At 36.6% G+C, this 23558-nt stretch overlaps 1 long non-coding RNA gene across 4 annotated transcripts in view; it reads right to left on the bottom strand.

Moving 5' to 3' along the window:
• Positions 1-23558, bottom strand: part of LOC143691706 (uncharacterized) — a 39389-nt gene that overhangs the window by 3511 nt on the left and 12320 nt on the right. The window contains exons 3-5 of one of the 4 annotated variants that reach the window (XR_013179664.1): positions 14652-14693; positions 9180-9324; positions 585-725 (exon numbers count right to left, since the gene is read on the bottom strand). This is a non-coding gene — a long non-coding RNA (uncharacterized LOC143691706). Of the gene's footprint in view, positions 1-584; positions 726-9179; positions 9325-14574; positions 14694-23558 lie in introns of all 4 variants that reach the window. The other 3 variants (XR_013179665.1, XR_013179666.1, XR_013179667.1) reach the window with 3 other exon arrangements.

Here is a 23558-nt window from a genome sequence, read left to right as displayed (position 1 = left end):
TAAGGTTAAGGAGCTTGAGCAGAGGAGATTATCCTGCATTATTCAAATAAGCCCAATCTAATCCCAAGAATCCTTAAAAGCAAATAACTTCTTCAATTTGAAGTGAGTCAGAGGTTGGTGGGACTACAGAGGTATGGTTAGAAAAATACAATAGTGCTGGCTTTCAAAATGAAGGAAGGGGACCACTACCCAAGGAATGTGGGTGGACTGGAGAAGGTGGAGAAGGCAAGGAAATGGATTCTGCCCTGCATCCTCCAAAAAGAAGCGCAGTCCTGCTGACAGCTAGGTTTTAACCCAGTGAAACCCAAATTGTACTCCTAACATAAAAAACTATAAGAATAAATTTGCATTCTTTTAAGCCACTAAGTTTGTGGTAATTTGTTATGGCAGCAATAGAAAACTAATATACCACTAAAGTAATATGTGCTTATTCTTGAAACCTTGGAAATTCAGAAACACACTTAAAAAGGAAATAAAAATCATTCATAATTCTACTATCCTGAAATAGTTGCTATTAACTTTTTGTGGTATATTCTCCCAGTCTTTTTTGTTTGTTTGTTTTTCCTTATAAAATTAATAAGCACCTTTAAACAATTCATTTTTATAAACATAAATATGTGCTCTTCCTCATCAAAAGTAGACTCATTCGGGTGGGCCATGGTGGTTCAGCAGGCAGAGTTCTCGCCTGCCATGCCGGAGACCCGGGTTCAATTCCTGATGCCTGCCTATGCAGAAAAAAAAAAAAAAAAAGACTCATTCACCATGTTATTTTTATAATCTGCTTTCCTTCATGTATTATGTAAAAATTTCCCCACATTATATATTTTCTATAGCAGCATTATTACTGCTATATAATATATATATAATGGTTACAATATAACCATTGTAAGATCAAAAATAATGTTTAAAATTCCTTTAAAAGGAATATTGCAATGTTGCAATCACTTATAAACTTGAAATTATAGATTATAGATATATATATATAAACTTGTAAATTATATATCATAATGCAACTATGTTGCATTCCCTCATAGACTTGTAACATTATATATTATCACACTGATATTTTTCCATCACCTTGGCTTTTCAGTTCCAATCAAAAACCTTCCTACTTAGAAATTGCAATTGTATCGTCATGGCTTATGATCACTCATAAATTGGCCAACAGGTGTCAGGATAGAAAAAATCAAATGGTTTCTAGAATATTTCAATATAAGTACACATATTGAACTATAAAGACACGATACCTAACTTATCAGAGAGTCTCCCAGTTGGAAGGGAGATCTAGTTCAACTTTCTGTATAAGATAGAAATTTTTTCAACTCCATCTCTGGCAGATGGTAATCCAGCCTTTGAGTGACTATTTCTAGTGAGGAGGAGCACATTATAACATGAAACTATTTATTTCATATTGGGGAAGCTCTTATTAGTAAAAATATAAGCTTTTATTAAACCCAAGTTTGCCCCCTCCCCCTGAATCTCTACCCAGTCTTCTAGTTGACCATCAGAAGGAATACATAACAACAACCTCTTCTCCATGGTAGCTGCTCAAATATTTGAAGACGGGATTTATAGCCCTGAAATGTCTGGATCTCTTGACTGCTGGGATTTTGAGATTACGATGTACACATGGTTAAGTGTGATCTCTCATAAAGACACATTGTGTGTATATTCTGTTAACCATCTGTGCCAGTTTGAAGCTATTATGTATCCCAGAAAAGCCATGTCCTTTAACCCTCATTCAATATTGCTGGTGGGGTCTTTTATTGTTTCCATGGAGATGTGACCCACCCAATTATGGGTGGTAATTTTTGATTAGATGATTTCCATGGAGATGTGTCTCCCCCCATTCAAGGTGGGGTTGCTTACTGGAGCACTTTAAGAGGGAACCATTTTGGAAAAAATTTTAGAACCTATAGAGCCAACAAAGCCAAGAGAATTTACATAGCCAGAGATCTTTGGAGATGCTGAAGGAGAATATCCTTGAAGAAATCTTATGGAACAAGAAGCCAGGAGAGAAGCTAATAGACATTGCCATGTGCCTTTCCAACTGACAAGAGGTGTTCTGGATGCATTAGCCTTTCCTGCATCAAGGTATCTTTCCCTGGATGCTTAAGTTTGGACATTTTCACAGCCTTAACTGTAAACTTGCAACTTAATCAATTCCCCTTTTTAAAAGCCATTCCATTTCAGACATATTGTCTTCTGGTGCCTTTTACAAAGTAAAACACCATCTATGGTACAATGTCAGGCAATTCACTTATAACTCATCAGGTAACAAACAGAACAATTCCTCTCTCTTGGGGCTTCATTTTCCTCCTACTAAATCTCAAAACTCTGGAGATACTGAAAATATTTCAATGGGAGTAGGAATTAAAATGTTCTCTGTCCAAGTTTAGCAGAATAGATTTTTTTAAAAAGCATGACCCAACTAAATGCTGTTTATAAGAAACTCACCTTAAATTCAAAGACACAAGTAGGTGGAAAGTGAAAGATATAAATAGATATTCCAACACCCTTCTTTTCAGAAATGGAAAAGCCATTTATCAACTGTATAATGGGCCCCATGTAGCCAAAATATCTTGAAAAAGAAATACAAAGTTGGAGGACTCACACACCTCAATTTTAAAACTTAATACAAAGCTATAGTGGTCAAAACAGCATAGTACTAGTACAAGTATAGAAATTTTGACCAATGGAATTGAATTGAGAGTTCAGAAATTAACCTCACATCTATGCCCAGTTGATTTTTGAGAAGGGTGTCTACTTAATGGAGGAGGAATAGTCTTCAACAAAGGTTCTGGAAAAACTGGATATTCATATGCAAAAGAATGAAGGTGGATCCCTACCTTACACTATATGCAAAAATTAACATGAAATGGATCAATGACTTAAATATAAGAACTAAAGTATAAAACTCCTAGAAGAAAACATATGAAAGTGTCTTCAGGACTTTGTGTTAGATGGTGGTATCTTCAACTTTGTACCAAAAGCACCAACAATAAAAGAAAAAAATAGATTAATGGGACTTCATCAAGATTAAAAACATCTTGCATCAAAAGATTTCATCATGAAAATAAAAAGACAACCTACAGACTTGGAGAAAATATTCAGAACCCACATATCCAATAAGGGTTTAATATTCAAAATAAACAAAGAAATCTTACAAACAACAAAAACACAAAACACAATTTTTAAATGGGCAAAAGACATGAATAGACACTTCTCACAAGAGGAAATACAAATGGCTAAAAGTATATGAAAAGATGCTCAACTTCACTGGCTGTTAGGGAAATGCAAATCAAAACCACAATGAGATATCATCTGACACACACTAGAATGGCCATTATATAAAAAAAAAAAAAAAAAACAGAAAACAAGTGCTGGAGAGGATGTGGAGAAAGAGGCACACGTATCCACTGCTAATGGGAATATAACACGGTACAACTGCTCTGGAAGGCAGTTTGGAGGTTACTTTGGAAGTTAAGTATGGTATTGCCATATGATCCAGCAATCTTATTACTAGATATATATTCAGAGGAACTGAAGGCAAGGTCACAAACAGACATTTGCACACTGATGTTTATAGCAGCATTATTTATGATTGTCAAGAGATGGAAACAGCCCAAATGTTCATCAATGGATGAGTGGCTAAACAAGCTGTGGTATATACTTACAATGGAATACAATGCAGCTGTATATAAATCATGAAGAATGTAACAATGTGGATGAAACTTGAGGACATTATGCTGAATAAAATTAGCCACAAACAAAAGGACAAATGCTGTATGGTCTCACTAATATGAATTACTATTAATGAGTGAATTTAAGAATTGAAATTAAGAACATAGGTTATCAGGAATTAAAATAGGGTAGAGATTGGGCAATTAGTACTGGAGGAATACAGATTGTGCAACAGGAAGTATTGTAAAAATTTTTAAATGCATAGCACAATACTACTTTATTGTAGCACAATAATATAAATACACTGAATGAAGCTGAATGTGAGTACAATTGAAGGAGTAAGGCTGGGGGCATGTATGAAACCAGAAGGAAAGATAGAGGATAAAAACTGAGACAGTGTAATTTAGGAATACCTAGAGTGGACAATGATGGTGATTAAATGTACAAATTAAGAAATGTTTTTGCATGAGGGAGAACAAATGAATGTCAGTTTTGCAGCATGTTGAAAATAAATGGTCTATAGGAAAAAGTAAAATCAATGCAAGCTAGGGTCTATAGTCAACAATAACATTGTAATATGCTTTTACTGAATGTAGCAAAGGCATTAAGCGGAAAGTAAATGTCAACAGGCAGGGGAAGTGGTATGGATTATTTGTGGAAGAAAAAGAAATGCCTTCATATAGATTATGGTGATGAAGGCATGTTATACACTTAGATTAGACTGTATGATGTGTGAATAAAACTGTTTAAAAATGAACAGAGAGAAACAAGTGCTAGAGAAAATGCAGAGAAAGAGATGTACCTGTTCAGCATCAGTAGGGAAACTGAGAGGTGCAGCCCCTTGGAGGGCAGTGTGTGGTTCCACAGGAGGCTAGGGGTGGGGTTGCCATATGATCCTGAAACCACTTTGCTCAGTATATACTGGAGGAAGTGAGTGTGGGGTCACAAATGGACATTTGCACACTGGTGTTTATGGCAGCAGTGTTCACTATCCACAATGGATAAAGGTAGCCTAAGGGTACAATGACTGAGGAATGGAAGGGGGAACTATGGTGTAGACATACAATGGACTACTGAGTAGCCTCAAGAAGGAATGAATTTGTGAGGCATGCAACTAGGTATATGTACCCTAACAACTGTGTGCTGAATGAAACGTCGGAACAAAAAGGCAAATATTATCATGCCTCAATCATAAATATAAAAATTATAATATAAAATTCAGTGGACTGAAGTCGAGAACATGGGTTTTCAGGTTGGAGCCTATTGTAAAGGGTCCTAAATTGTAGGCTCTTATAGTAGTTACATATATTCCAGAGGTGTAACTGTTATTTCTAAATTTTGAGATACCGAGCTGTTTATAACCTGGTTGTTAGCAGAAACTTTGGGTATTTATGTGACACCTGAGACTCAGAATTAGAGCTCTAAAGCTATGAAGGTCAGCAGTACCCCATACAGGAACTGTTTAAAAAGTTGAAAAAGTAATCAGACTTCGAGTAGAGATATGAACGAAGCTGATCTGGATAGGACTATGGTATATTAGAATACAGGGTACAGGATGATATTGTCCATATTTTAAAACTTCAACTTCTGTGTGAGACTAAGGAAAGAAATGTTTACTTGGTACAAAATTTATATTTTAGGTACTGTATTTACTAATTTAGCTTGTATGGCCAGTTTAATTGAACGCCATAAGTACATGGAATCTTGATTAGGGCATGAGATTTTGTTGGTTTGTCTAGGTTAGTGTGATGCCCCAATATATCCCAAAGTAATTAAGACAGTGAATAAAGAAGTATTTGCAAAGTCCCTTTGGGGTACTGGGGAGAAAGGAGGGAATATTCAACTTCTCCATTTGGAGAATTTCTGATATTGTCGCAAGCAATGGGGACAACCAAATCAATAGGCTGAGTCCTCAATCTTGGGGTTCACCTCAGTGAAACTTATTCCTGCAAAGGACAGGCTAAACTGACTTCAAATTATGCTTAAGAGTCACCCCCAGAGAATCTCTTTTGTTACTCAGATGTGGCCTCTTTCTCTAAGCCAACAGGGCAGGTGAACTCACTGCCCTTCCCCCTATGTGGCATGATTCCCAGGGCTGTAAATCTCCCTGGCAACATGGGATAGAACTCCTGGTATGAGCTGGGACCTGGCATCAAAGGACTGAGAAAGCCTTCTTGACCAAAAAGAGGAAGAGAGAAAAGAGACAAAATAAAGTTTCAGTGGCTGAGAGATTTCAAACAGAATTGAGAGGTTATCCTGGAGGTTATTCTTATGCATTATATAGATATCCTTTTTTAATTTATGGTGTGTTGGAGTGGCTGCAGGGAAGTACCTGAAACTACTGAGCTGTGTCCCAGTAGCCTTAATTCTTGAACATGATTGTATAAAGACATAACGTTTGCAATGTGACTGTGTGATTGTGAAAACCTTGTGTCTAATGCTCCTTTTATCCAGGGTATGGACAGATGAGTAAAAAAAATATGGATAAAAAATAAATAAATAACAGGGGAGACAAAGGGTAAAATAAATTGGGTAGATTGAAATACGAGAGGTCAGTGAGAAAGAGGGATAAGAGATATGGTATGTATGAGTTTTTTCTTTTTTCTTTTTATTTCTTTTTCTGGAGTGATGCAAATGTTCTAAAAAATGATCATGGTTATGAATACACAACTATGTAATGATATTGTGAGCCACTGATTGTATACCATGTATGGGATGTATGTGTGTGGAGATTTCACAATAAAAATATTTTTTAAATGGGCAAATGACTTAAATAGACACTTCTTCCAAGAAGATATGCAAATGGATAATATGCACATGAAAAGGGCTTAATTGTCCATTAAGGAAAAATAAATCAAACCACAATGAGGTACCATTTCACACCGACTAGAATGGCAACTATTTAAAAAAAAAAAAAAAGACAGGAAATAACAAGCATTGGAGAGGATGTGGAGAAACAGGAACACTCATTCATTGCTGGTGGGAATGTAAAATGGCATAGTTACTGTGGAAAAAAGTTTAGTAGTTCCTCAAAAAGTTAGCTATAGAATTATCATGTGGATTGGCAATCCCACTTCTAAGTATATATCCCCAAAAATTGAAAGCAGATATTTGAATGACATTTTCACATAGATGATCATAGTAGCACTATTTATAATTTTCAAAAGATGGAAGCAACCTAAGTGTAGATCAAAAAGATGACTAGATAAACAAAATGTGGTATATACATACAACGGAATATTATTCAGCCAAAAAAAGGAGTGATGTTCTGATACATGCAAAAACATGGTTGAACCTTGAAGACATCTTGTTGAATGGAATAAGCCAGACAAAAAAGGACAAATATTACATGATCTCACTGATTTGAAATAACAGAAGAGGCAAATTCATAGAATCAGAAACTAGAATACAAGTTACTAGGGACTGGGATAGGGGTAGGGAGTGGGGAGTTAATGCTTAATTGATACAGAATTTCTGTTTGGGGTGATGGAAAAGTTTTGATAATGGGTAGTGATGATGGTAGCACATTGTGAACATAATGAACACCACTGAATTGTAAATTTGAAAAAATTTAACCAAATTAGGAGATTTTATGTTGTATATATGTTACTAGAATAAAAATTCTAAAACCAAAAAAGAATCATAGGACTGTACAAAATGAGCAGTGAACTCTAATGTAAACTAAGAGCTGTGTTAATAGTACAATCATAATAATATTCTTTCATCAATTGTAACAAATATACCAAATTAATTCAAGGGGGTAAAGAGGGAATATGGGAACCTCATATTTTCTGCATGATTTTTCTATAATCCTACAACTTCTTCAATTAAAAAAAAATAAAGGGAAAAAAGCCTCTGCCTCATGGAGGAAGACCAGAAGCTATGCAGGGAGGCCTCCCGCTAGGGTCCACAGTATAAGAACAAGTTAGGAAAAAAATGAAAATTGTCTAGTTTTAGGTTACTCTGTTTTCACTTAGTTATTCACCTAGTTTTTATTAAAAGAGGCTGTTCATCTATAAAGACTGTTAATTAATTATTAAGAGTCTCAATAAAATGTTACAATCTTGTCTCAACTCTTATCTGGGTATTAAAGACAGTAATTCAAAGAAGGAGCAGGGAGTCCTTTTGGTAACAGAGGGTACCATAACCCTTTGACAGCAGTAATTGGCAAGAGGCCTCTAAGGTAGCCTTTGTAAACAGGTTTCATCTCCAGTACCAATACCAATCAACTAAAAGTGGCTGTCTGGAGTACTGTTGAGAAAGATTCTGAGGACACACAGTTGAATATACCCTAAGTAATACTGGTAACAAATAAATTGGACCTCCTCAATAGGTTTCTCCTAGACTCCACAAACCAGTGAGATTGGGCCAGATACCTTTATAAATCAAAGAAAAATTAGTGAAGTACATCTAGCAACTATAGCACTGTCAAAAGGGAGAGCTAGGCAAAGGACCTAAGGAAGATGTCCCTAATGGCAGAAATCCAGCGCTATCCAAAAACTAAATAGACAAGGACAAACAAATTTCTATTGTCTATTCAAAAAACAAAGACTGAAAATTTAATAATTATTACAAAAATGAAAGTTGAAACACTTCATTAAATAACATTTAAGAAATTAAGAAATAAATTTTAATTGCAGAGAAATTGAATTTTAGGGTTGTATATATAAAAAGACAAGTACTAGACCTGAGACACAATTATAAACGTTCAACATATTCTTGAGCTATTCTAATCTACTTGTTTACATCTCCAATTATTTTCCAAATGTTAAGCCAAAAATCATATAACAGAATAAAGTGAAACCGAGTCTATTCTTTCTTACAAGAGCCATGGGGCCTCTAATTAAAAGCTATGTAGTCCAAAGACCTCTTATAAGGCTGGCTTGTTCCCAGGAGTCGCACTACTGGCTGCACATTAGAGACCGAAGAGTTGGGGGTTTCGTTGTTTTGTTCATTTTGTTTAATTCCAAGTCTGGCCAATTAAATCAAGCTCTTTGGAAAAATTTCTCCAGGAGATTCCAATGAGAAGCTAGGTTGCATCCTAACCAAATTATAATACAGCTCAGCCTACCACCTTCAATCCACTAACAATTACTCATACCAATATAACAGCTGGTAAATTGAAAATTGACCATGAGCTAGGAAAATTAAATTCTTCCTGTTTTGCTTTTATCAGTAACTTCTCTCTGTTCCTAATTCAGCCATGACCCAATACTTTCTCATTAATGCAAATTGTAGATGATGTGTCCAAGTAAGGAGGGCACGAGAAAAACAAGGTGCCAAGTAAAGACCAGGAGGTCAAATGTGTAAGCAATAAAAGCATTTCTTCAATCATGTTCATCAGTCCAAAGCTATGAAGACTTGGTTCCAAGAATGCAGATGTTTTTCAACAAGAGCATTTGGTACATATTTGGCAGATGGCAAGATAAAGTCCATTTGCTTAAGAAGCCACTCCTTCTTTGATGTGGTTAATTATGACCTCTTGGGGTACATACCAACTTTATCAAAATCCATCTGGGTAGTCTCTCTCCTGTAAAAATGCCTCCTGTTGCTTTACTATTCGTACTGCTTTCATGCCGACCATGTTCCTGTCACCATGTAATCCCAGAAAGATGGAGTTCCTTACCAATGGCTTGAAACCTGATAAGACAGACTCAACAACAGAGACATAAAACTGCAGGTGAGAATGAGGGGAAATGGAAGATTTTAAGTTTCATTTCCAATTTTCTTCACTTTCCCTTTGTTGTCCTTTAGGCCATAGGTTTTAATTTCTGTGGATTTTCCTTCTTATTCCAGAATAATAAATAGAATCAAACTTGCTGATTATAAGGGGGGATTTTTTTCCCTAAAAATATGCCAGAGCATATAAAGGAAAAAGCAAAATTTCCTCTCACCAGTTCCAATGATGACAGTGAAGTGTGTGTTGGTTCCAGACTTTATTTCTATGCATAAACTATGCATAATTGTCATTGTTGCTTTTTAAAAAAAGTCAAAACATTTTCACACAGAGATATTCACACAGAATGAATTTTACAAGGATTTTTTATGTAGGAAGCTTTACATCATCCTAAAAGATTCAGAAAGAACCAAAAGATAGTATGGGCACAATGGGGAAAGGAAAAAATAAGACTAGAAACAGATGAAAGAAAAATCTAAATCTACCAATGAATGAAGAATCAAAGGAAGACTTCACTTTAGCCGAGAGGTAAAAAGAGACCAAAAAAAAGAGAGAGAGAAAAAAAAGAAAGAAGTCTGTTTCATTCTCAGGGGTATACACAAAGCCTAGCACAGTATGTGTTTAATAAATATTTGTTTACTAAACAAATAATGCAAAGTCATACTTGTATTATATAGCCTAGATCAAATCAGTGCCCAGGAAAGCAGAGACAAGTTTATAGTCGTTAATGGGAAATTAGCTCAAGAAAATAATTTTGATAATGAGAAAATTTTGACATTTGATCCTGCCTGTACATTGTGGAAGGGAAAGAGAATATAAAGATAAAGCTAGATGAAAAAGGCACAATAGGCAAAAGTATGGTTGATGATTATGGCATATATAGAAGGAAACTATAAAGTATTTGGTAAGGAACAGCTAGACAGGATGTACTGTGAAACACAGGAGAATGAGTGAACATTTGTGGACCTCTCACACGTTCCAGGTTCCTTCAACTGTGTCATTTCATTCATATTCATAAAATCCCTGTAAGGGAGGTATGGGGGGGCTGAAGCTGTATGTATCCCTGAAAAACATGTTCTTAAATTTAATGAATTCCTGTGGGTGTACACCTTAAGTAGGAATTTTGGATGAGACTACTTCAGTTAACGTGTGGCCCACCTCAATCAGGATAGGCCTTAATCCTATTACTGGAGTCCTTTATAAGAGAATGAAATTCAGACAGAGAGAAAACCACAGGAAATAAGAAGCTGAAACAGAACCCAGAAGAGAAGAGTGACCCAGGAGAGGCTGCCATGTATGCGCCATGTGATAAGCTACGGACCAAGCATGGCCAGCAGCCAGTCCCAGAATGCCATATTCTTGGGGAGAAAGCATCACCTAGAAGATGCCTTGATTTGGAAATTTCCCCAGCCTCAAAACTAACTAATAGATTCCCATTGTTTAAACCATGCCATTTCATGGTATTTGCTTCACTAGCCTAGGCAACTAAAGTAGGGGGATTAATGATCTCCATTTAAACATATGCAAAGTAAGGCTCAGAAAGGTTTTATGTCCCAAATCTTTCAACAAAAAAAGTAGCAGAATCAGTTTTCAAACCCAGTTCTTGGTCCTCTAACCCCAAGGCTCTTACCTATTGATCAGAGCTTCCTCTCCAGATTGGCACTGCCTGGAAATGCAATCTCAAATGCCTCCTCCAGAATTACTGTGTAAGAATCTGCATTTTAACAGATCCCTAGATGATTCATATGTACATTAAAGTTTGGGAAGCACTGATATAGAACATCATTTTCCATAGAACTTAGCACCACCCGTTTTGGGGAATTTCAAGAATGCCCTAAAGCTGAAAAGCTTATAAACAGTAAGAACTACTTTCCATTAGGTCACTTGCAAATTGTGTATTGGATCCTCTTCAATCACTTTTATGTGCATATCAGATATCTCATATGGTAGAGCAGAATAAAACAAGTCCAAAGCAGTGATAGCTCTGATTTGGCGCAGCACACACCAGTCTTCTCAACAACATCCCTGCAAAGGCAATTCTCCTTCCTATCCAAAAATATATGACAGCCAATTTTTGCTCCATCTTTACTGCCTAGACATCAAAAACAACTCCTCACAAGCTGTGCATTTTATATGGTGCGGGTGGAAATGTTTGTTTTGGAAACTCACTCATTGCTGGGGTTTGAGTAACCAAGACCCAGAAGAACAAGGACTCATTCCAGTGTCATCCTCCCGCTTAGCCACAGGACGCAGCTGGTTCTAGACAACTGGAAGGACAGAGCTCTCCAGGCTTCTGAGCTCTGTCATCCAGCACCCCAATGTCCTTGAGAAAGTCACTTGGTCCTTTCTGTGCCTCAGTTGCTTCCTGTAAAATGGGGCCTCACCTAGTTCACAGGGACACCAGGAGAATTAATTAGTGTTTATAGAGCTTGGAGATTCCCTAGATGAAAGTGGCTATATAAATGTAAATGATTATCATTATTATTATTATTATTATTATTATTATTATTATTACATAAGTATGGGTAACAGAATAAGCACAGAATTATATGTCATCCTCCAGGGGATGGCAGATTTCTGGATAATCATAATGTGTTGTAGACTGTTATTATCCACCTGCCTTTCCCATGTCTGTTAAGGAATACATCATCAGGTTTGCTCAGCTAATTATGCAAAAAGTCTTCCTGAGTTCATTGGTGAGTGCATATGAGATAGTAATGACTAAAGACTAGAAAATCTCTTGAGCTGTGTATCTCTAGAATCAAGCGATCCTGCTGCCCATGTGAACGGTGATCATCTGCTAAATGGGTATGGAGTCAATTTTAAACCTAGCCTACCACAGAACGCAACTACCCAGTCAGTCCAATTCGAAGTTTGCAGTTTCCTCTCAGAAATACCATGAACAAACATATCAATTAATGCTGAGAGAATAAAAAATCATCCATATGAACCTACCAGATAACAAAGTAAAAGAAATCTGTGGGAGATTAAGGCCACGTCTGTTCACCTTGAATACAACTGGATCAGCCCTACAACAGATGTTCAGTCCTTCCCATTTGCTAGGTCCCACCCCTACGGTGTTTGTGGAGTGGGGCTGGAAATTCCAGGTGCCAGCCAGGTGGTGCTGCCACATAAAGAAATCAGGTACTTTTGAGGGAAGTGCTAAATAAGGGGCACCTAATATGGAGTCCCTCACACTCACGGACTTCAGGGGATCTGTGAACCCCCAGAATAGCCTAAAAGTTTTTGTGTGTTATGCGAGTTTTCTGGGAGGAAGTTTCACAGCTTTCAGAGATCTTCAACAGAGTCTGTGACCTAAAAAAGATTGAGATCCAAATGTTTTCCTCCCAATTAATTTCACTGTCCTTGAACACCAGCAACTGCAGATCCCTGAATGCCTAATCTGTGCCACTTCCTGCTATGGACGTGATAACTGCATCTGATAACCATAGTTTCCCCAGTAATCCCATTGCCATTGACATCCGAGTCATTTTAGGAATAAGTTCAATTAGGTCAACGTGACCCATATGACTGGATCTTGTTCTGATTTCTGTTCAGTCAGGGGCACTTTCTTGTTCCAAGCCTTTTTATATTCAAACTGCTGTCCAAGTTTTTGTCTAAACTTCTAATGCCTGTATTATTCAACTGCTTTTTGTATGAAAACAACTGGATTATGATTGAAGTTTGGTGGAGAGGGCACTCAGTCTAAGAAAGTACGAATTTTTATTTTATTTCAGATAAGCCCCTGGAAAATGTACATATTTTCCAAAGCAATCCATCAGAATTCACTTGGCAACTAAGCAATCCCTCCTGCCTGGCTCCCTCATGTGATTTATTAGGCCTCCTCTTTCCAATAAAGTTGAGAGTACCTAGAGAATAGCTTCTCACCCAGCAATTTTTAACTGTAGCTTCCATTCTTAGCCAAGAGTCAGGAAGAAGCACAATGGAATGCAAAAATGGAAGGAGTGAAAGAAGAGATGGAACAAATTCTATCTGGAGGCAAAACATCCTACTTAAACCACTTTCTAGCTCAATGATCCTGCATTTTTCAGTGAAGCAATATTAATTTAAATGCTGGTTTATAATATAATCAGAAAGGACCACAGTAGCATTGTATAGTATAAGAACTTTTTAAATTACATAAATCACCTTGGGGTAGTCAAAAAATCACTGGAAGGGTGCACGGGTGGCTCAGTGATAGAACACTCACCTGCCATTTAGGAGACCAGGATTCGATTCCTGGCCCATCCACACAAAAACAAAACAAAATAAAACATTGGACTAGGAACTAGGAAGCTTGAGTTCTAAGCCATTACTTGTTTCTTGTGTGAATTACCGTTTTCCTACTGGTAAAATGAGGAAGGACTACTGGATGGCTTCAGTTCCAAAATTCTGCATCCATGGAACTACAGGTAGTACTCTGAAGATTATTCAGAGGCAATCATATTGAGGTTTCTGACTGCCTTGGTCACCAAAAACAAACAAAAGAAACCTAACAGTTTTATGCTAGGTACGAGCCCTGTGCCAGCTGTTCAAGATGAACCCCTGCCCTCAAAGACTCCCCAATCTAATTGTATGTCATTAATATAATAGAATATGATAAAACTAGCTGAATTAGCAAAGTTCTGTGGGCACATAGTGGCAAAGGATAAGGCAAGGACATTCGAGACAAAGGAGGCAGCACATGCAAAGACATGGGACTCCCTACTGTGATCTGGGAACAAAATGAGCTGTTTCCTTCTCTGTACTGGTGAACCAGCTCAGGCAATCTGAAAGAAAACCCTCATCTCTCTACCTCCACTTAATCTGCATCCTATTTCCCATACTTTGGATCCATTTTTGTCCCTGCTACTTCTAGAACCAAACAAAAGGCAGACTCATCGCAGAGAAAAGGTTCAAAGGTCCTTCATCACCATTTCTTCACTCTGGCCACCTCCTCCAGCTCTATGTTGTTTGTGACTAATGGGAGGAAGGGTGGGAAGGAAGACCAGGGTTACCTTTTGCCCTTTCTGCTTCAGGGGGAAGAATTATTTCACTTCCACCTCATTTCCTCTTCAAATGTGTTTACTTCTTTATCCATTTTTCAACTTGATGGGCATTTCTGGAATAGCTCCTTCCTCCTCTCTCCATATCTTTCACTGTGAAATGGTAACTAGATTTCTCCCCTAAGGGGACAGAGTGAGGAAGTAGAATGTATGGACAAATTACATTACCATAAGTATTCATATGTTGCTCCTCACAAAAGATAATCAGGAGGGGTGCATGGGTGGCTCAGTGGTAGAAGGCTCACCTTCCATGTGGGAGACTGGGGTTCGATTCCAGGACCATGCATCTAAAAAGAAAAAAAGATAACCAGGGGGACTACTTAATTGCAACTTAAATTATTTTTCTAGCAATGGTTCTGGATTTGTATTGACTCACTCTCCCATTCCGTCTCCCTTTAGGCAAAAGAAACACGACTGCTAGGCAACTGAGCCAACAGTATGAAATACAGGATTCACACTCATTTCTTCATGTCTAGTGCCCATACCAAGATACCTCGTTAACAATAGTTTCAAACTAGCTAGTAACTGCAACAAGCCACAATTATTGGTTAGACAGTCAATGCTATCAATTATAATAGCCTTTCCAATAATTTGGTGAAATAGCAAATGTTCCTCCTAAAAAGAGTTCTGTAATCAAATAATTTGAGGAAACTCTGGATTAAAAAAAATTTTTTGAAGTATCTCTATAAGAGGACTTCTCAGAACCTTTAATGTGATAATTTGTTTTATAATTCTTCAAAAAAGTAATTTGCAGACTTATTAAACTATGAAATACCCCCATTCTCCCAAAAGGATATGTGAATTATCCTGAGAAGCTATTAAAAATTCATGTTCCCAAGCTCGAGAGGATCAGAGTCAGAAGCGGCCTGGAATCTATAGCTGAATAGACATCCCAGGTGGCATGGATCTCAGGTGGTACAGTTGCAGATGAGTATTAAATAATACTGACCTGGAGAATTTCCTTCACAAGGGTTCCTCTGAATACACTTAGGGAAATGCAAATGCTAGTGCAGGAAATTAACTCAAGGTCAATAAAAAAAAAACAGAGCTTGCTTTGCTCCAATACAGTATAGTAGTTATTTATTTATTCATGTTAATTTGGCAAATTTTTTGTTACCGCTGCAAGAGGAAACCTCATTAGTGAAGAGGGGACAAATTAGCAATAAAGTTGAGAGGAGGCAGCCAGCTATTGACAATGAGACCCCCCAAAAGTGCTGACATGGAGAAATAGTCTAGTAATATAATTGAGAAATAAGATTTAAGGAATGATTTTGATTGCTGAATCATAATATAGATATTCCTTTTTGTTTTCTGGTATATTAGAATAGACAGAGATGAATACCTGAAATCTCTGAATTGTAATCCACGCCTTGATATCTGATAATGGCTGTATAGCCTTTATCTTGTGCACTTATGACTGTAAAAACTTTGTAACTAACCTTCACTCGTACCTATTTGCCCAGTTTTTCAACTTTAGAGTTTTGTAATCACTAAAAACACCCTATTGTTTATTAGTGAAAAGTCCTGGGTCAATCCAGAACTAATCTAGCCCCTTTTCAAAGTTATCTTGGTAATTGAGACTGGATCTAATGAAAATGGGCCTGACATGCACAGTATCTTAGACTTTAACCTATGTCACCTATACCTCATTATAATACTAAAAATCACACCCATTATCATCTTAAGACTGCCATTTTCTTACATATATTCTGTGATTAAGCACATAATCAATTTGTGCACACTCAATAATCAGATCACCTCTCATCACATCATCTTGGGCCACTGTTCTCATTTTTTAAAACTGCCCATCTTTTAATACTATAAGCTATCAGAATTATTGCAGGTAGGGGGAGACAGATTTTGGGGCCAATAGGCCATCTGATCCCCTGCTGCATGCCTAGTAATAAACTTTTTCTCTCTTTGAAACTCCAGTATCTCAGGAATTGGTCATTTGAGTGCACAGGCAAAAGAATCCACTGCCTTTGTCAAGTAAGAGTAGAGCAAATACTAGTGCAAAGGTTTTTGTTGTTTAATTTGTTTATATTAGAGATATGATCATCCAAGACAGAACAGACTTCTTCAACTTTTTAAAAAATATTTTTATTGAGAATTCTTCACACACATACATTCCATACATGGTGTATAATCAGTGGCTCACAATATCATCACATAGTTGTATATTCATCATGATCATTTTTTAGAATATTTGCATCACTCCAGAAAAAGAAATAAAAAGAAAAAAAGAAAATACTCACACATACCACACACCTTACCCCTCCCTCTCATTGACCACTAGTATTTTCATCTACCCTATTTATTTTACTCTTTGTCCCCTCTATTATTTATTTATTTTTTTATCCATATTTTTTACTCATCTGTCCATACCCTGGATAAAAGGAGCATCAGACACAAGGTTTTCACAATCATACAGTCATACTGTAAATGTATCTTTATACAATCATGTTCAAGAATCAAAGCTACTGGGACGCAGCTCAAGTGTTTCAGATACTTCCCTCCAGCCACTCCATTATGCCATAAACTAATAAGGGATAGCTAGATAATACATAAGAATAATCTCCAGGATAACTTCTCTACTCTGTTTGAAATCTCTCAGCCATTGAAACTTTAGTTTGTCTCATTTCTCTCTTCCCTGTTTGGGAAGGCTTTCTCAGTCCCTTAATGCTGGGTCCCCACTCATCCCGGGATTTCTGCCCCTCGTTGCCAGAGAGATTTATACCCCCGAGAGTCATGTCCCACATAGGAGGGAGGGTAGGGAGTTCACCTGCTGAGTCCAACTTCTTTTTCAAGCTAGAGACAAAAAGAGAACACTATTTGGGAGGGAGGGGAGCAAGGTAAATTTAAACTATCTTGGCGCTTGGCAAATTATCCTATTTGGTTTCAAGATTTTTGTGAACATTGACTATTAATCACTGATATCTCTAAGTTATCACTAATACAGTCAACCACCTCCAAATAAACACACTAATGGAATTTTGGTTCTTTTGTATCAACAATATGTGCAACGGGTCACAGCTATAGAGAACCAGGAACAAAGTGTTAAATATACACTTGGGCAATGTCAAATTGGAGAGTATTTCTAATACATAACTAGGACCCACTCCAGGCTCCCTGGCTAATTAAGAAATAGCACCTCAGGGTGCCCAATGGCAGGCAGCACTTGGGTAAAATTAAATCAATACTTCAAAGGGGGAAAGTGCAATGTTCTTAAAATGCAGGGTAACTGTGTTCTAACAGAGTTTCTAGAGACAATGTAGTGATCTAATAGAGATAGTACTCATTATCTGAGGATAATTAAAAGTAGTTTTTTTAAAAGCCTCTTAAAGAGAATCAGCTTAAAAGGATTCATTTAAATTTCATTTAAAAACGAAAAGAAGAGATCTTGTAAAATGAGACCCCAATCATTAACAATAAGCTTATTTCATCTATCTTAGGTTTAAAATTCAGTTATAAAACATTTAATGCTAACATTAGACAGAAGCAAATGTTTGAATAAGGGCAAATTGGATAAGTTCACAGTGAATTATTTTAGTTAACTTCTTTTCAAAGATAGTAGCCATGGGAACTCAAATATTAACTAAAAAGCCTACCACCACCACCTCCTCCTTTTATATCATTTTAGAATGATGTATTTCTAGAGTTATATAAGGGTATAAACCATCATGGAATCTATATTAACAAAAGGCTTTTATATATATTATAGAAACTGGATTCCAATTGTAGCTTAATCCAGTCTCATACAACTAAAATGCCAAATGCTTCAAGATGTCTTTCTCCATTCCTCAGCAACACCTTCCTTTTTGTTGGCATCATTCTTGGGCAAGTTCTCTCCAAATAGCCCCCTGACTACCACAGGATTCTATTTTACTGGCATAGCAAGAAAAATAAAATGAGAAAGCCCCTTTCCCAATAGTTGCAGCCAGTCATATGAGGGTAAATGTTTAACAACTGACTTTCCAGAACAAACTAAAAAACCTGGTTGTAGCATTTGCTGATTTCCATGGTGTAAACACTCCTACATGGCCAAATTCAACCTGCCAACTTGACATCACTGAACACGGAGTTGGGAGAGGTGCACGGTAGTCCATTATATTGTATTTCTCCATGAAGATAATAATTTCAAGAGCATAGATAATATGAAATAAAGGAAAATAATTAGGAAAGTATATGTTTTGAGTATGCATTAACTTTGTTTTTAATATAAATTCATCTCTAATGTAATTTATTTTATTGTAACTTTATATAATCTAATTTTCAATTGTCACTGTGTTTAACAACAAACTAGCAAAATCCCTGAAATTTAACAATTGACTTTTGCAAGACACTATAAGCTAGCACACCATCAGTCCCATTAGAAATCCAGAGGGGTGACTTATAGGAGCTTGGGTGGGTCATTTGCCCAATTTTAGATCCACCTCTGAGACCAAGGGGATATTGTGTTCTGCTAAGCCAAACCTGATCTTGTGCCTGGGAATGGAATTAGGCTGAAAGCTTTTAGACTGATGATAGGGTAAGTGTCGTTCTATATTAGAATAGGAAAGGGAAAACAACAGAGGCCCATTTTACTAGTTAAAACTCCTCACATATAGTTAAGTAGAGTGAGTATATATTTTATTGTCCACTTTAGGAGTAAAAGATGCTAATAATTACTATGCTGGGACCACAGACATACACCAAGATATATGGCTGTCCTACAAATCAAGAATCTAAGGCCCAGGTAGAATAAATGGCTGGTTCAGCATCACACACATCAAATGGGTATCAGAACCAGTACTAGAAACCCGATTTCCTAATTCCCAGTTCAGTATATCCATAGTAATAGAAAAATTCCAAAAAATGAAAGTGCAGAACATATATAGAGTTTGAAATGATGTGAAATCTATCTTTGAAAATTATGTCATACTTCCCACATTTCAAAGTTTCTTGTCCACTGTGATAGCTCACCATGTGGTATAGGAATACGGAATTTGGGGGACAATTTGACAAGACTAACAGAAGCCTTAAAATCTGGTATTCTTTTTGCCTCAAGAATTTCACTTCTGTGAAATAGCTAAAGGGACTAATCACATACGTCCTCAAATATTTTACTTTAAGGATGTTCACTGTAGCATTGTTCAAAAGAGTGAAGAATATGAAATAACTTAAATGGTCAATTAGAAATAATTTAAACAATCAAGAGTAGACAAATCATAATACGAAAGTTTACTAAATAGCCATGAAAATAATGCAAACAAAGGAAATCAAAATGACTGAAAAAGAAGTCCATAACATATGATCCCACTTTTGTATGGAGAAAACCTGACTGGAAGGATAAACCATCCCAAAATGTAAACAGTGATAACCTCTACATTAAAAAATTGCTTTTGTATTTTTTAAAATTATTATTTTTGCATTTTTTTAAGAATATTAAAAAGCCCAGCCACTCAACTATGAAAAAAAGAAATGGTTGTCTTCTGTCCCCTGGAATGTATTGGTATTCCTCCTATCACAGCTATTGCATTCACCCTGGTTTAAAATCAGTTTACTACTTTTTACTGGAGGTGGATCTACCCTGTGGCAAAAATTAAAAGTGAGAGGAGAGTGTTAAAAACACTGTAGGAAAAATCCTAAAACAGTACATAGTATTCAGGAAAAGGAGCCTGTTTTCTACAATTTGCAACTCTGTGCTGACTTCTTCACAATTGGGCTAAATTTATTTAAAATTGCCTACTTTGAGAAACTGCTGTAAAACAGCAGAAATACATATAAACTCAGATTATTTCCAAAAACCCCTCCTGCTTTCTCATGCAAAAGATGAATCCAGAGAGTCATGGGCATCTTACCCAGCAAAAAATTCACTGAGGTTTGAGAGACTCTCCAAATACAGTTAGTCAGAGTCAGAGGACCTAATTTTGAAATTCATTTTAGCAGAGTAACTTGAAGGAATAAAATTAATAAAAGATTTGAAACTGGGAAAGAGCATCATGGTAAATGGATTTCTTTAGAGTCCTCTAAAGGAAAGGTTTATGAATTGAAAATTTAAAAAAAAAATTTGTTTTGCAAGTCATAATGAATTTTTAGGTTATCCAAACTCATCTAACAGAAGATAAAATATTGTCCCAGTAACACATACCAAGAAGTGCCCAAAAGGGGTACATGAGTAGTTCAGTGTTAGAATTCTCGCCTGCCATGTGGGAGACCGGGGTTTAATTCCTGCCCATCACTCCAAAAACACATTCAGCGAATGATGCTGCTATGAGATAGTCACACAAAAAAAGAATGAAATGTGATCCCCACTGCACAGCATACAAAAAAAAAATCAAAAGTAGAAATCTATTTCCCTAGAAATTAATTTATTTTGCCATTTAAATACTAAGGGAATGGGTAAAAGAAAACCAAAGATACTTCCACAGAAAGTTTTACTACATGGCCCAGATTTTAAAGTTAAACTATTGCATCAGGAAGAAGACTTTACTTAGAAACTGAAAATATGGGTTTAGGTCCTGGTTCTGCAATTTACCTGCAGGATTACCTAGGGAAAATAATTTTTTCACCTCTCTAAATCTCAGTGTCTCCATTAAAAGTTATAGGAAAAAATAACAACAGCTTTACAATTGTTGTGAGCATGAGGACTGGTTCATAATGGATCTCAAGAGATGTTTGTTGAAAGAATTAATGGTGTTTGTGAAATTGCTTTGCAAACTGTGTAAATATGAGGCTTCCATATTCCATATTCCATGCACTTACCGCCACCTGACACAATAACACATTACTTACATTTTTGTGTTTTCTGCCTCCCTCCACTAAGTGGAAACCACATGAGGACAGGAATTTTTTTGTCTTTTATTTCTATCTCTGTATCTCCAGACACTAGAACAATGTCTGGCACATAGCAGGCCCTTAATAAATATGTGTTAAATGAATCCTGGTGTAAAGATTAAGCAAGATTATTTGTGTAAAACACTTAACACAGTGCCTGGCACAAAATAAGTCCCAAATAAATGATGGTCAATATTGCTGTTCACCTGGAAAGCATTACACAAATGTTAAGGATTATCACTGCTAAATCTCTGGTCTCAAATCATTCCTGACAGTCCTGAATTGTCCTTTTCTATCCTACCATAGATCTTTGTTTTCGCTTTAATTTCATGGCGATCCTTTCTCACTATTTGTATCCTAAGGAGCAGTTGCTGAGAGCCACCTGAAGTCAAACCACACATATTTATCTCCTTAGATCTTTTCCCATAAATCAGTCCTTCCTTCCACTAATCATTTTTTTCCTGAATTGTTTTCACCTCTTAGGCTTTAAAACAAGGGCCCAAGGCAGAGAAACAGTAATGGTGTGGAAAGGTGTGTGTTTGAAGCTCTCTCTTCTCATATAATCTTGATAGCTAAACCACAATGATGTCAATGGCAGAAAGAACTCTCGGCTCTGAATCACAAAATGTCTTAGCAACGTGAATACAATTTCCTCATCTGTCTCTATCTCAGTCTTGGTAGGGTGTATTTTAACTGCACTAATACACATTTTGGGCAGAGAAAGCTAGGGAAGACTTATCAGACACCAACTTATATTTCATAGTAAGGACTTTATACTCATCCTCATTGAATGTAGCTTCCTGTGAGAACAGGGACTTTCTCCTTATTTGATTTACTGCTGTATTCTAGCACCTAGCACAGAGCCTGGCACTAGTAGCCTTCAATAATTAGTTGTTAAAAGAAACAATTTTTGGATAAACTTTCTCTCCTTAGATTTCAGAATATAAAGCATCTCCTGGACAGTGGAAAAGAAAGTCCTTGAAAGACCAAGATACAGTTGTCATAATTTTAATAGAAGATAGAGACAGGGGACAAGCCAAGTGCAAGCAAAGGGAAATATTGTTGTGTACCTGAAAAAGAAGAAAATACAGTTGATGGATTTATTATTCTTTCAAAATAAGAGTCCTACGGATGGTGGGACTATGACTTTTTAGACAGGATATAGTTTCTAATGAACACTTGAAAAATAAGTCAGTCAATAAGAAAGCTTTGGATTTCTATGTTTTGAAAGGTATCTACTAAAAATTGTCAACCTCTCTTAAAATAATTTGCTCTTAGTCACCAAAATAACTGGAACAAAGAGGAAAAAAGTCTAAATTTTATGACTTAAAGGGGCTCTAATTTTAAATGAATTCTCCTTTTCTCTCAGACGAGTTCAGTTGGCTTTATGCATTTTTCATGTGCATTTGAACTTTGACAGATAATTAAACAGGACTTGGGAAACTGGCACTTACCAAAGTGACAAGGTACCTTTAAAAACACCTATAGCTACCTGAAAAGACTCTCTCATCTCAGAAGTTGTGACTTCCTCAGTTTCCCTAATTGTTGACACCATGAAGTGATAATTAAAGTTAGTCCTGTTCTCTGTAGCTCTCAAAAAAAAAAAAAGTGTTCCTTTCAGACTTCTGAGTGTAAAATACATAAAATTGCATTTCCTTTTAAACTGGGTGCAAGAGACCCCTAGTTAAGGTCCCATAGAGATTTCCTGTGAAGCAAAGTGCTATGAAAAGGCGCAGAGCTTACTGCCACACAGCAATGACACACATTAAAAATGAAGACTTAAATGATACACCTAGTTAACATGTGCTGTGATCCTTTATCAACACCATGGAAATTGGAATGTTTCTTTTATTCTTCTCAACTTTCTTTAAATGACTATCCAAATTCCCTTAATATATAAGCTTTCACTTGGCAAGTTTTCTAGAGCAAAATAAGAGTTCAAGTTTTGAAATTATTTGACATGATTTAATAGGAGCTTTAGATGGAGAAAACAGAAGCCCTTGGCCAGCTCTCAGCTTCATTACAGCAGTGCAGATGCTGATGCTGTCAAGGATGTGCTATCTCACCATTACTGGTAGGAACAAACAGGTTAGTGAAATGCATAAATAATAAACACATGTAGCAATGGCTGCAAGAACATAGTCAGGGGATAAGCCAGGATCTCTCCAACCAACATTTCCACTGATACTATCTGAAGTTGAATACACATTCCAAGCCAAAGAACCCCACTCTCCAAACATTTTGGAGACATTCAACATTTTCTAATATTCAACTAAACACAAACACTGGCCTTAAAAAGCTAAGGGGGGAAAGCTCTCTCACACAACAAGGCACAG

Source organism: Tamandua tetradactyla, chromosome 7, assembly GCF_023851605.1.
Source record: "Tamandua tetradactyla isolate mTamTet1 chromosome 7, mTamTet1.pri, whole genome shotgun sequence".
Taxonomy (NCBI): Eukaryota; Metazoa; Chordata; class Mammalia; order Pilosa; family Myrmecophagidae; genus Tamandua; species Tamandua tetradactyla.
This window is presented reverse-complemented; position numbering and strand designations above follow the sequence as displayed.